The following is an 11,585-nucleotide window of genomic DNA, read 5'->3' on the forward strand; positions in this document are numbered from 1 at the left end:
CTCAAAGTGTTTGCTACAGTATGGAAGGCAAATACAAAAAGACAGGCAGATGGAAGGGAGTACATCAGACACAGATGTTGTATGAAATTCATACTTTCAAAGGAGCTTCACTGCTCTTCTCAGGAGGAATTGCAGGAAGCTGAGTCCTTTTGGAAACTTGGCTCCTAAAGCTACAGTAATATTAAAAAAAAAAAAAGTAGCATATTTTCTCTGTGCTTTAGCTTTATTACCAACTTCATGGGAAATGCATTTTGGCCACAATGAACTGTTTTTCCTGTCCTCTCCCCCACTTCCTACACTTTCTTCTTCAAATCAAAAGATCAGTGGCACCCGCAGAAATTCTTCCACTGACAGAAACTTGAGTCTGGATTGGGCTTTCCATTTTCATCTCTCTCTGCTATTTTCTTCCCGAGGAAATACACAGCCTAAAATTTTTGGTTAAGTCAGGCATATGAGTTGTAAACAGGGGAATGAAGAGATTCCTCCCTACTTTTCTACAAAGAGAAAATTACTTACATCTCCATCCTTCTGCCCGGAAAAGGTGGTTCACTACCTCTAAAGGGTGTCAGTAGATTGATGAGAGAAAGTCAGGCAAAGTGGCTAATCAAAACCTCCATACCAGTATAGTCCTCTGCAGCTGGAGAAGGTCTTCACTGAGACTTCAACTTCTTTCCTGTTCCAAATCACTCTTAAGAGTTAAATTTCTCTGCCCAAAGTGCAAATTAACACACTGAAAAGACTGACTGATGGAATGGAAATGCCAGGTTTATCTACAGAGCCCCAAAGACTCTTCCCCAATATGTATTTGCAAACTGGCAGCTGCATAAGAGCAGAAGAAGCCCTAAGAAGTGTATGTGTGATAATCACAGCGTAATCACTGCTGATGAAACTTGATGCTCTTCCATAATCACTGCAATTTTAAGTGGATTGAGTGCCATTTAAGTGACAGGAGTGCTATGATGGATGAAATATATGCTCCCAAAGTTACATCAGCTTCTTTGACATTCGTGGCATGGAATGCTTAGTGGCATTTAATGTTTGTAAATCTTTAGAAATAAGTTAAATATGTTAATTACCACTGGAAAAATCTCTCAAGCTGAAGTACTCAATGACTATATTGCAGTTGTCCTTAGTGCTATATTCTCCTCTTCTTATCCACTAAGTAAACATGACATATCAGGCCAGTGATTACACTCAGAATTTGCATATATTTTCATCTGTTAGTCCTTCTAGGTAAGTCAATGGACTGGTACCCAGCTTGCACTGGCTGCCTTCCCCTCGCCCATATTTCGGGTGCCCCAAACTCCGGGCACTGGTGCTGCACTGCATCTGCGCAAGCTGCCACGTGCTCTCACACACGTGGGCTGAGCACAGCAGGCCCACAGAAAAGCTCACCAACCAAGGCACAGAGCCAGCCCATTTCCATTTCCTCTCCCAGGTGCATCAGATCACCTCTGGCAGTCACATGGGACAAGGGTCAGGCACCAAGCCCAGCAAAATGGGTGAACTGCTTTTTAAAAAATCCAGTCTTAAAAAATTGGGATCAAGAATGGGGGATACGCTGAGCATTATCTGATGGAAGGCTGCAACCTCTCATAGTAAAAACACGTGACAGAACAAGGCTGGTTGACTGATGGCATCTTATTCCAGCATATGGGCCCCAAGGAGGCCTGCTGGAGAGAAACCATCTGCTCGTCATCCCTCAAGGGAGGTGCTCCCCATTTCTGCACCCCCTCCCTCAAAAGATTGTATCACCCAAAATGTCTTCCATCTTAGAAAAAAAAAATCTAATTTCTTCACATGGAACATAAGATAGTTACTCTGAATCAGGAACAGAAGTTATCAGAATAAGACAAGTGATGAGGGTATGAAATAATTCAGCAAGATATTCAATTCTTGGCATCTTGACAACAATTTAAAAAATAATCCAGGTGAAGTTCCTCTAAGAATTGTTGGCAATGAGCAAGAGCAACAGTAGGTCAAGGCAATTGACTTTTTACAACTTAAAAAATCCTGTCTGAAAATTACTTGGGATATTATTTAAGCATTTTAAAAACAGGTAAGATATCAAAATGAAGCAGGACGTTTTGTAGATTAAGCCTTCGCAGTCCCTCAGTGATTACTTTCCCTCCCCTCATTATTGGCTTCTTTAGAAGGCAAAATTACTTCATTTTACAAGACTGGCACCCCCAGCTCCTTATTTTCAAGTAAAGGCAAGAGAGTTAAGGGTGCATATGCATGACTAGTCTGCAAAAAGCGTGGGGTATCTGACTGGCAGGTCAGGCTACTAATTCAACTCTTCCATTCTGTGAATTTTCAAGAAATTTTCTTTAACAGTAAGGCTCCAAACAGCCCCAATCCACTAACAGGGTGAGGAAAATCAGGATGGAAAACCAAAATCCATTTTAAGCAGCACATTGGGCACTGACCAGAAACGCAGCTTGTCAAAGTCAGCCCTCAGCACAGTCACACAGAGTGACCTGAAACTGATGAAATGAGCTAATAGTAAGTTAATGCACTGACAATTTACTCCATTCTCATAACTGTCATCAGTTGTTATTTGCAAATTCCAAGCTGCAATTCACATTTCTACAACTTGAGCTTAAAGCCCCACTTGCCAGGAGACTTATTAAATATAGACAGGCTCCAGCAGGCAGAAAAGCCCAGCTACCTGGCCTTAATTGAGAAAGAGGCCTCTGAAACAGGAAAGCAACTAAAAAGCATCCTGGTTTGGCAACGAAAAGTACATGCTTCACCTTGAACACAAACATAATTCCTAATTTAAGCACATGCTCAAGTGCTATGCTAAATAAAAGCCTAAAATCCCATTCTGTAAACTCTTAGGCATATTACATTACAGCAGCTTCATTGACATTGAAAAGAATTTGGTAAATTCAGAGTAAACTATTCATGAGGACGTTTTCACCATTGGGTGCTACACAATTCCAGACCAATGAGAGATTTGTAACACTGATATTGCTTCAGAATATTTCCCTTGTAGGCTGAGCCTACTTCCATCACATACAGACTACATTTTATGGGGAAAATACTGGCAACTTTGATATGAAGAAAAATCCTCTGGGCTGTATCATTCCCTGTAATAAAATAAACTCAGAGAGAAGCAAAATGGAAACCTGGAACAAGTAACGTAACTGAGCTGCATCATAGAAGATATTGGTTGAAATAATCAGATCAATGTGCAAGCCAAAAATTTGCAGTTAAAGGGACAGCTTTCTAAATGAGGTCAAAACAGGAGTCAGAGAAGTGTTCCTAAATGAGCTCTGTCTCCATTTTGAAGCTTGTGTATCTTAATACTGGGTCCTTACAGTTCCTGGTGCTCATCATGGTGACTGATTGACGCTGAGCTCCTCTGAAGACCTAAAGAGGTCTGAAATGGCAGGCTACTAATATTTCCCCCTCTGTCCTTTGGGTACAGTATCACCCTACACAGACAGCAGAGAGGCAGTTATAATTTGCTTGTGTTGGAGCTAATAGGAAAGAATAAAGCTCCTCTTGAAGGCTGTCACCACTAATGTGACCCTGTCTCATTTGTGCCTCTAACCCAAATCTGTGGACTATTCCATCTGACCTTTCTAAGCCTGAAGCAGGAACTTTGTTTGCTCCATCCAGCAAGACATAAACCACCAGCTCAGGAATGGTTTTAATAACATCAACAGGAATACCAGCTGAATAACCAGCCCTTTGATTATTATTACTTGAACCAACATTCCTGATGCCAACATATTTCTGAGATGGAAGTGAGGAAATTGTTTCCACACCTTGTACTGCATAGTAGTAATGTTAAAGATTATAGAAGTACTTTCAACTACAAGACATAAAGGATCACCATATCTGGCTTTCTCATGGAAAGCTGTATTTTTTTGAGAAGAGAGAAGGCACCAGGTATATGACTCACAAGATATATTACTTAGGGAAAAAAAAAAAAGTAGTTGAGAATACTGTAATGCGATGTGTCATTTTCCACAAGGATTTATCATAACTCTACTGAAATCGGTGGGGACTTTCACACTGACTTTAAGAGGGATAATATTTCACCCTGAGTTTTCAGACACTGATCTGATCAGATTAAAGTTACAACATATCATTTTCCTATTTGTAAGGAGAGGAAAAAAAAGAAAAAACCCAAGCCATTCCATTCTTACAGAGCTAACTCACCAGGACAATTTTCTGACTTCAAAGATTTTTCATTTTAATCCTTGTCAGAAATTAATGGCTTTATTTGATGATATCCAAAAACTTATAAAAGAAGTCTCGGTGGTAGATTCTTAAATGTATGTATTTGAAAGTCGCATCACAATTTCTTCTCCCTACCTGTATTTGCTCCAGAGATAGGGTCAAGCATCCAAAAGCAGAAAAAGAGATTATGTAAAGCATTTTTCCCCCAAGACAATCTGCAGAAAATGAAAGCTTAAAGAAAATAAGCATCTGTAGAAAATTAAAATGTCAGTGGTTTTTACTGAAAATTTAAAGTTTAAAGCTATTCACACAGTGAGTTTTTTAGCAGTAGCTCTTCCCGTCTCAGATAGCAATGCAGTGGTATCAGTCTGCAACAGGGGAGCAGGAGTCATGGACACTGCTAGTTGGGCTCTCTGTTCTGCTCCAAAGAATATCTCCCATAGAATTTTCATAGGAAAAAATCACCAAAATTACAGCTTCAGAGAATATTCTGAGTTGCAAGGGATCCACAATGATCATTGAGTCAAGACTTTAAGTGAATAACCCATATGGGGATCAAACCCATGACTTTCACACTATAAACACCATACTCCAAACAACTGAGATATCATTAATTTACACATAAAAGGAAGTCTGAAAGGTTGGGTCAGAAACTGATGAAGATCTTAGGAAAAAAGCTGACCAGAGATACGTAAGTGGCAAAGCCTGTATATGGTGCACATATATCCTGTTAAGGAGATGTGCTATTACCTTTGCTTGTTTATGATACAGACAAATTTCAGAATTGTTACTGCAGCCACAGAGAAGATGAAGGGGTGTTCAGTAGCCAGATGTCAGAGACACACGGCTCATAAGTTCCTTGGAAAATCCCACCCAACACAGCAGCAATTATAAGCTCAGGCCCACAGCCACCAAACCTCTAGTGCCCAACGTGCTGTGCATATTTTGCTTTCCTGATCCAGCCATGCTGTGGATTTGATATCCTTACCACAGGTAGGCCTTTCCTTTCCAGGGCAGAACCTGCTATAATTAATTTCTCAGATACTGTTTCCTTGGAAATAGTAGAATTTTTTATAAAAGTCAAGGGGATCTGAATCTGAAATCTATAATGAGAAAATACACAGTAATGCCCATGCTTATGCTTTTTTTGGTCTTATGGTCACATGGAGCATGTTCATACTGTACCATTTTAGGTAAGGTATCATCTTTGTTGAGCACAAAAATGGCTTTGGGCAAAACAGACACCTTTTCCCAGTTTGGTCTCATTCACAGCTGCCAAAGATCACCATTAGGAAATAAAGTGGAGAAGCCCATAGAAAACCTGTAAATAGTCCCAAGAAATTCACCATGACATTGTAGGGCAAAAAAAATCCCAGGTGAAAAGGTGCACTGAAGTTGGGACAGGAGTCTGATTGTGCCATGGTTTTTCTTTTTTTTCCACCAGAGTGGAAGGAAGACTCTCACTAGGGTAAGAGGAGCAGAAATGATCCTTTTCAGAGATGACCAAACGGACTATCAGATATAGCTGACTATCAGACAAGCTATATGCTACACATGAAACACAGCGCCATGTGCCTGCATCCACAGGAAAATTCCTTTTAGGACTAGAAATCTCAGGCTTCATTGTCCAAGCCACACCATGAACGCTTCCCAAACTACTGGATGCACATTCCCTCAACCTGGGCGTGCTAAAGCAGCCTCTCTTCCTGCAGTTGCAGACCTGCCCCATAGACATTACCACTGCTTGAAGTTTGAGCTTTTTCCAGCTTGTCTTGAGAGCGAGCCTGGCTTGCCCCATGCACCAGCTGGAGATAAACCTGCACGTTCATTTAGTGAAAAAGCACCATGGCTGTAAGTTTGCTTTTGTGGCAGATAAAAATAGAGGGCTCTTCTGAAGGTTTCATTACAAGATGGGAGGTAGAGTCCCCTGAGCTGGCACTAGTCTTCTAATTAATCAGTGCAAGGATTGCTGAAATCCTGGCAGAAGTCCTTCCTCTGCCTGACTTAATCCTGGAGGTTTTGACTTGGAAATGGAAAAATCTGAATTCTGTGTGTTCCCCATCCAGTCAGGTGAAAATGGAATAATCAAACGTTTTTTAAAATATATTTTAAAATGTTGCACACAGACACACAATGCAGTTTCTACCTCAAAACCACACAGACTAGTTTTCAGGGTAGTTCTTTGGGGCTGAATCCTGTCAAATCAAGAAAGGAAAGAGAGAGAGGAAGAAAGCAGAAGAGATGGCTTGTAAAGAAAGCATTTTCTGAGCAGGAAGTCAAGGGTGTCAAGTCAAGAAAGTCAAGGACACCCAGCATGAGTGTCCTATTTATCAGTCTCCTGTGTCTGGACAGCTGATGAAGAGCTCTCTGGAAGCAGCAAAGAGACATCACATCCACATGATACTTTAATTTTGCTTTTTCTTTTTTCTTAATTTTTCTTAATTTTGCTTTTGCTACTTTAATAAAAGCTTTCTTGAAATCGGCCACTGTTTATATCAAAATATTTTCTTTCAAATAGGAGGGTTTTTCCCATTATTTAAAAAAAAATATTTTTCAAACCTGATCCAAATGTTTTCCTTTTCAGAAAAAAGCCATGCTAAGGCAAAATTTTCTATATATCTGCCCCTATAACCGCTCTCCGGAATTCAATTTAATTTCTGCTCTCACTTTTAATAACTCTTTAAATAACATAAAAGTTTCTTATTTCAACTGTGCCTCACTTTAGAGTCGCATTATTTCCTCCTGGCCATGAGACTGGTTTGTGTTTAATATACTGCTACTTTTTTCAGTTGCTTTTCTGGGCCTCAGGCTTTGGCAAAAATTCAGCTCTGATTAACAACATGCCCTTCACTTGCCCTTGCTACTCACCCCTGGATGTGTCAAATTTTTGTTTCCACTCTTCACTGTGTTGGTCCTTTTTTTAATTTATTTTGTATCATCTAACTCTGCTCTGAATGCTACATTACTTTACAGACCTGGAAAGCATTTGGTTTATTTTTCACTGTGAGGTATGCTTCACCCTTTGAGACTGTTGAATACTGCCACATCAAAACACTAGCTAAACACATGACAGTCACCATGTTTCACAAAGTCAAAAGATTTTTCCAAGACAGACCAGCATCATATTAGCCGGCACTCACAAGCCTCCAGCACTTCTTGTGAAAATCAGCAGTGGCAATTCTTACTATCTCCAACAAAACATATTTTTACTGGCCTTTCCAAAGGCATATCCAAATAATGGCCCCATTATTTCAGGAGGAAAAAAATTCATTGCAGAAAAGGTCCATGCAAACTGGGACATGGACAACCAGGGAAAATCTAGATTGCTAAAACCAATGTGGGGGCTTTCCTTAAAGGCATAGTTTTTTGGAGAGGAGCAGCTCCCTTTGGACCTTCTTACTTGTATGGTATGTGCCAGTAGGGAACTGCTGCTGCAGCTCATTTTGCTTATTGGCCAAGCAGAGCTCAGTTTTCAATAAACTCATCTGACTCCAAGGAACATCAAGAACAAACCTCTTTTTCCTCCTCTTTTTTCTCTCCCCTTTCTCATTTGCCCATAAATCAAAGAAGAAAGGATCAAATGTACAAAACAACAAAGTGGTAAAATGCTCACTTCAGGGTCGCAGCCAATCTAATTAATTTTTCATTTAGGTCTGACATATTAGAGGCCAATCAATCAAGGATTATGTTTACAGAGTTGTAGAAAGAGAGGAGACCGATCCTCATTTGTTGTCTAGGCTGTCCAAATTAGTCAGTTAAATGATCCTGGGGGAGATCATAAAGGATATTAATAGGTCCTTGTAAGTACCTTTCTTTTAATTACAGACCAAACAGTCAGCACTTACCACAGTCTTTGACTTCCTGTCTGAAGGACAGAGCTGGCTTCCTGGAAGCCATAGGGACAGAGGTGACTTCTGCCACCCACTTTTGGGACAGTGCAGTTTCTTCATCTCTGAGTGTGTCAGAGTAGCCCACTGGGCTCAGGATACCTATCTGGCAGCAGTATGCAGTAGCTGGAGTCCAGCAAGTCCACCACATTCAATGGGCTGCAGTATTTCTTATTTCTAAGGGGGTAGAAAAAGGACCATAAAACTGCAATCCCATTTTCAGGTCCATCTGCATTTCCAAAAATTATATGGAAATCATAGTCAAATCTGGCTGTGCAGAATTTACACTTTTGATTTAAAAGCCCTTTTTGGGTGTGACTTAGCAGATCGTGCTCACAACAGCCAAACAAGTGCTTTGTTACTGCCGCTTCCAGTGCGTGACTTTCAATTCCAGCTTTGACAGGGGCCTTCTGGTTTCTCTCCAGAGTGCATGACTTGTGAGGTACCTGTTTTGTCTTTTATAATTTGCTGGGCTGCACAGACAGTGCGTGGCCCTTACAATATTAATGATCCTTAATAGCAAAGAGTCAATGTAGTGACAACTAAGTAGACAGATGACTTCAAATGACCTGATAAACACAGGAGAAAGATGAGATGAAGAGGCAGATGATTTGGTCAGTCTGACATGACCTTTTCCTACAATCGTTTGACATGGCAAGTTCCCAAGGACATTTATAGACCCAAGATGACCAGCACTGAAAAGTCTTTGTGGTCAAGAGCCAAGCAGGATGCCAGGTTCCTACTGATACACACGGCTTCAGTGGGGGCGAGACAGAGCCCATCCAAAGGCAGCTCTTCTGCCTTGCAGCATGAGTGCTGAAACACAGACCTGGTGCCTGTGGGGTGCACTTTGCATAACAGTTGCCAGACTCAGTAACCGGAGCTCTCAGCTGCAACGCTTCAGGAGAAGAGCAGTAGTTTTGATGGCTCCAAATATTTCAGACTCTTTATATTGCTACTATGACTTGGATATTTTGGCAATTTTCTCCATAAAAATCTCAAATTAGTGAAAATCTCAGTATGATAATGCATCAAAAGCCCAAAAATGCCACTCCTTAAGCTGTCTCCTCCCCTGCTGTAGCAATGTACTTGCTTGCTATACAGTGTGTTTCCATTTCTGTTAGTTCACAGAAGGCAATGGGTTTGTGTATATTTTCAGTATCTCAGGGAACTGAGGGCAAGAAGCAATAAATAACAGAAACAGGGCCCTTTATTAATATGATTGATTTCTGTGTTTGAGAGTGCTCATATTCAGCTTTTATTTCAAACCCACTGATTGGCCACATTAAAATCACAAAAAGCAGAAGGCAGCAGTAGCTCCAGATAACTGCATCCCCATGCCACCCAAACCAGGCACAGATGTATTTCAGATACACTGGCACAGAGTGCCACCCTGTCAGCCACTCTGTCCCAGCCTTGTTGGACTGGAGCCCTGTCTCGTTTAGCAAGTCACAGCCTCCTCTGAATCAGTTCAAGCTGATGCAGAGCAGATTTCATGTAGATAAACTCTGGCTTCAGAGGGACTAAAGTTCTTCCAGAAATGTCTGAATGTCTGGGTGTCTGATTGCTTTAAGCAACACACAAAAAAAAAAAACAAACCAACAACTGAAACCTGCTGAAATCTTCTCAAATGACCACTCCTATTGTACCCAAATCAGCTTTTCCAACAAGGTAATTTTTCTTGCTTTCTTTCGAGGAATTCTTTCAAATTCCTTGAAAATGTGGTCAAGTATAATCATTGAAGTCAAGCTGCCTTGAAAATCCAATACCTACAGACACAGCAAAACCATAAAATTCTGAACAATGAAGTTAACAAAACCAGACTTAAACCAGAAAAATCCATTTAAGAACACCCATACTCACACTGCAGTGATGTGTGGCATTGACATCACACAAAATACAAATTTGAGTTTTTTTAAAATTGCTTTGGATCAGTGGATTACATGCTCATGTGGTTTTTGTAACTAGTTATTTCCATGTCTAGTAAATAAAAATCAAGTTTAGTCAAAGCCTGCCTGTTGCTCTTAGAGGGGATGTCACCTGGCTTTAACTGATAATTACTCCAGGAAGGCAGATGCAGAAAAACTGTAATTATTGCAGAAGGAAAAGGTAGGAAGGGTTGGAGCCTGAGTCCACTCAGAAGGGAATAGGAAAAATTAACTTTTCTCAAAAGTGGTGGAAAGCATTTACCAAGGGCTTGCCATTTTTGACAGCTTTCCTCTGTTTTGCTGATTTTATTTATTTTTTCCTTTTATACAGAGGTGTCTTGCCACTTTAGGTAGTAAGCATGCTAGTGGGTCCGAGCTCTTGGGGTCCATTTCTATTTTTGCCCTAAAGCTGGACCCTGTGTGATAAAAGAGTGGGTGCTGGTGGACTTTAATTCAGGCATGCACAATACATACCTAAAGCTTCTACTATTTTAATATGAATATTATAATCTGGAGGTAGATGTGCCTCTGGTACATATATCTGCAAACCACAGGAGACCTGTCCTCACAAATCATACCCAGTGAACTCCCAAGGTCTTTAAGCAAACAAATGGAAGGGAAGCAGTTTTTCCTTGACTGCAAGGCACTAGTCACCAGCAAGACCCCATTGGCAATTAGGGTTCCTTGCCGGCCTGTTCTGAGAAATGAGTAATTTGATCCCACTCCAAATTTCTGTCATGTGCCCTGGTATGGTTTTCCTCCTCTAAATGCATATGCTGAACCTGATCTACAGACAGGAATAATGGCTCTGTGGCAGATGGGGATGTCTTTTGGGCTTATTGCAGGTGCATCCTCATGTGCATTTGTCTGGCTGGGGAAAAATGTGAATCCATAGATCCTCTGTGCAAGGTGGTGTCTGCATAAAACCTTGACAATGAAGAGCTGTAACACAATGCTTTGTGGTTTGGCGTCTGCCCTAAGAGGATTCATGGCAAGATGGGTGGCTATCAGTCCCCAAAGCCATAATTGAAATCCCTGTAGGCTGTAATGACCGATCCTCTTCCAGTTGCATTACAGCTGTAATGCTATATATGGGATTTAGCCTTTTAATTAAAAGTCTGGGGTAAAGCTTTAATCCAGTGTTTGTGTTCCTCAAAGGAAACTGGGTTTGAAGTGACAAATTCACATTTGTTGGACTGCTTTAATCCTTAATCATTTATACTACTATTTTTCTTAATAAGAAAAAATTGATTAAAATAAAACATTAAAAAAAAGATGGCTTAGTTGGCAGAGTATTAATTCCCTCCCATTTGTGAAGCTATTGATCAAAAATGCTAAGGTGCCAGTAAAAAGTCAATCCAGCCCTTCCTGGCAAGAGCTGTCAGCAATGTCTTGAAAAAACAATGGTTTCTTATCTTTGCACTTGGGACTATGCAGAACAGGAGCTAAATGCAGTTGTCAAGCTAAGTGCTTCATTCTTGCTTTAGTCAGTTCCACATACACCCTCTCTTCTGGAAGAACAGCTGGGTATTTCTCACCAAATTCTTCCAGAAACTACCTAGATGCATTCCTG

This window comes from Geospiza fortis, unplaced genomic scaffold (assembly GCF_000277835.1).
Source record: "Geospiza fortis unplaced genomic scaffold, GeoFor_1.0 scaffold11, whole genome shotgun sequence".
NCBI classification, from domain to species: domain Eukaryota; kingdom Metazoa; phylum Chordata; class Aves; order Passeriformes; family Thraupidae; genus Geospiza; species Geospiza fortis.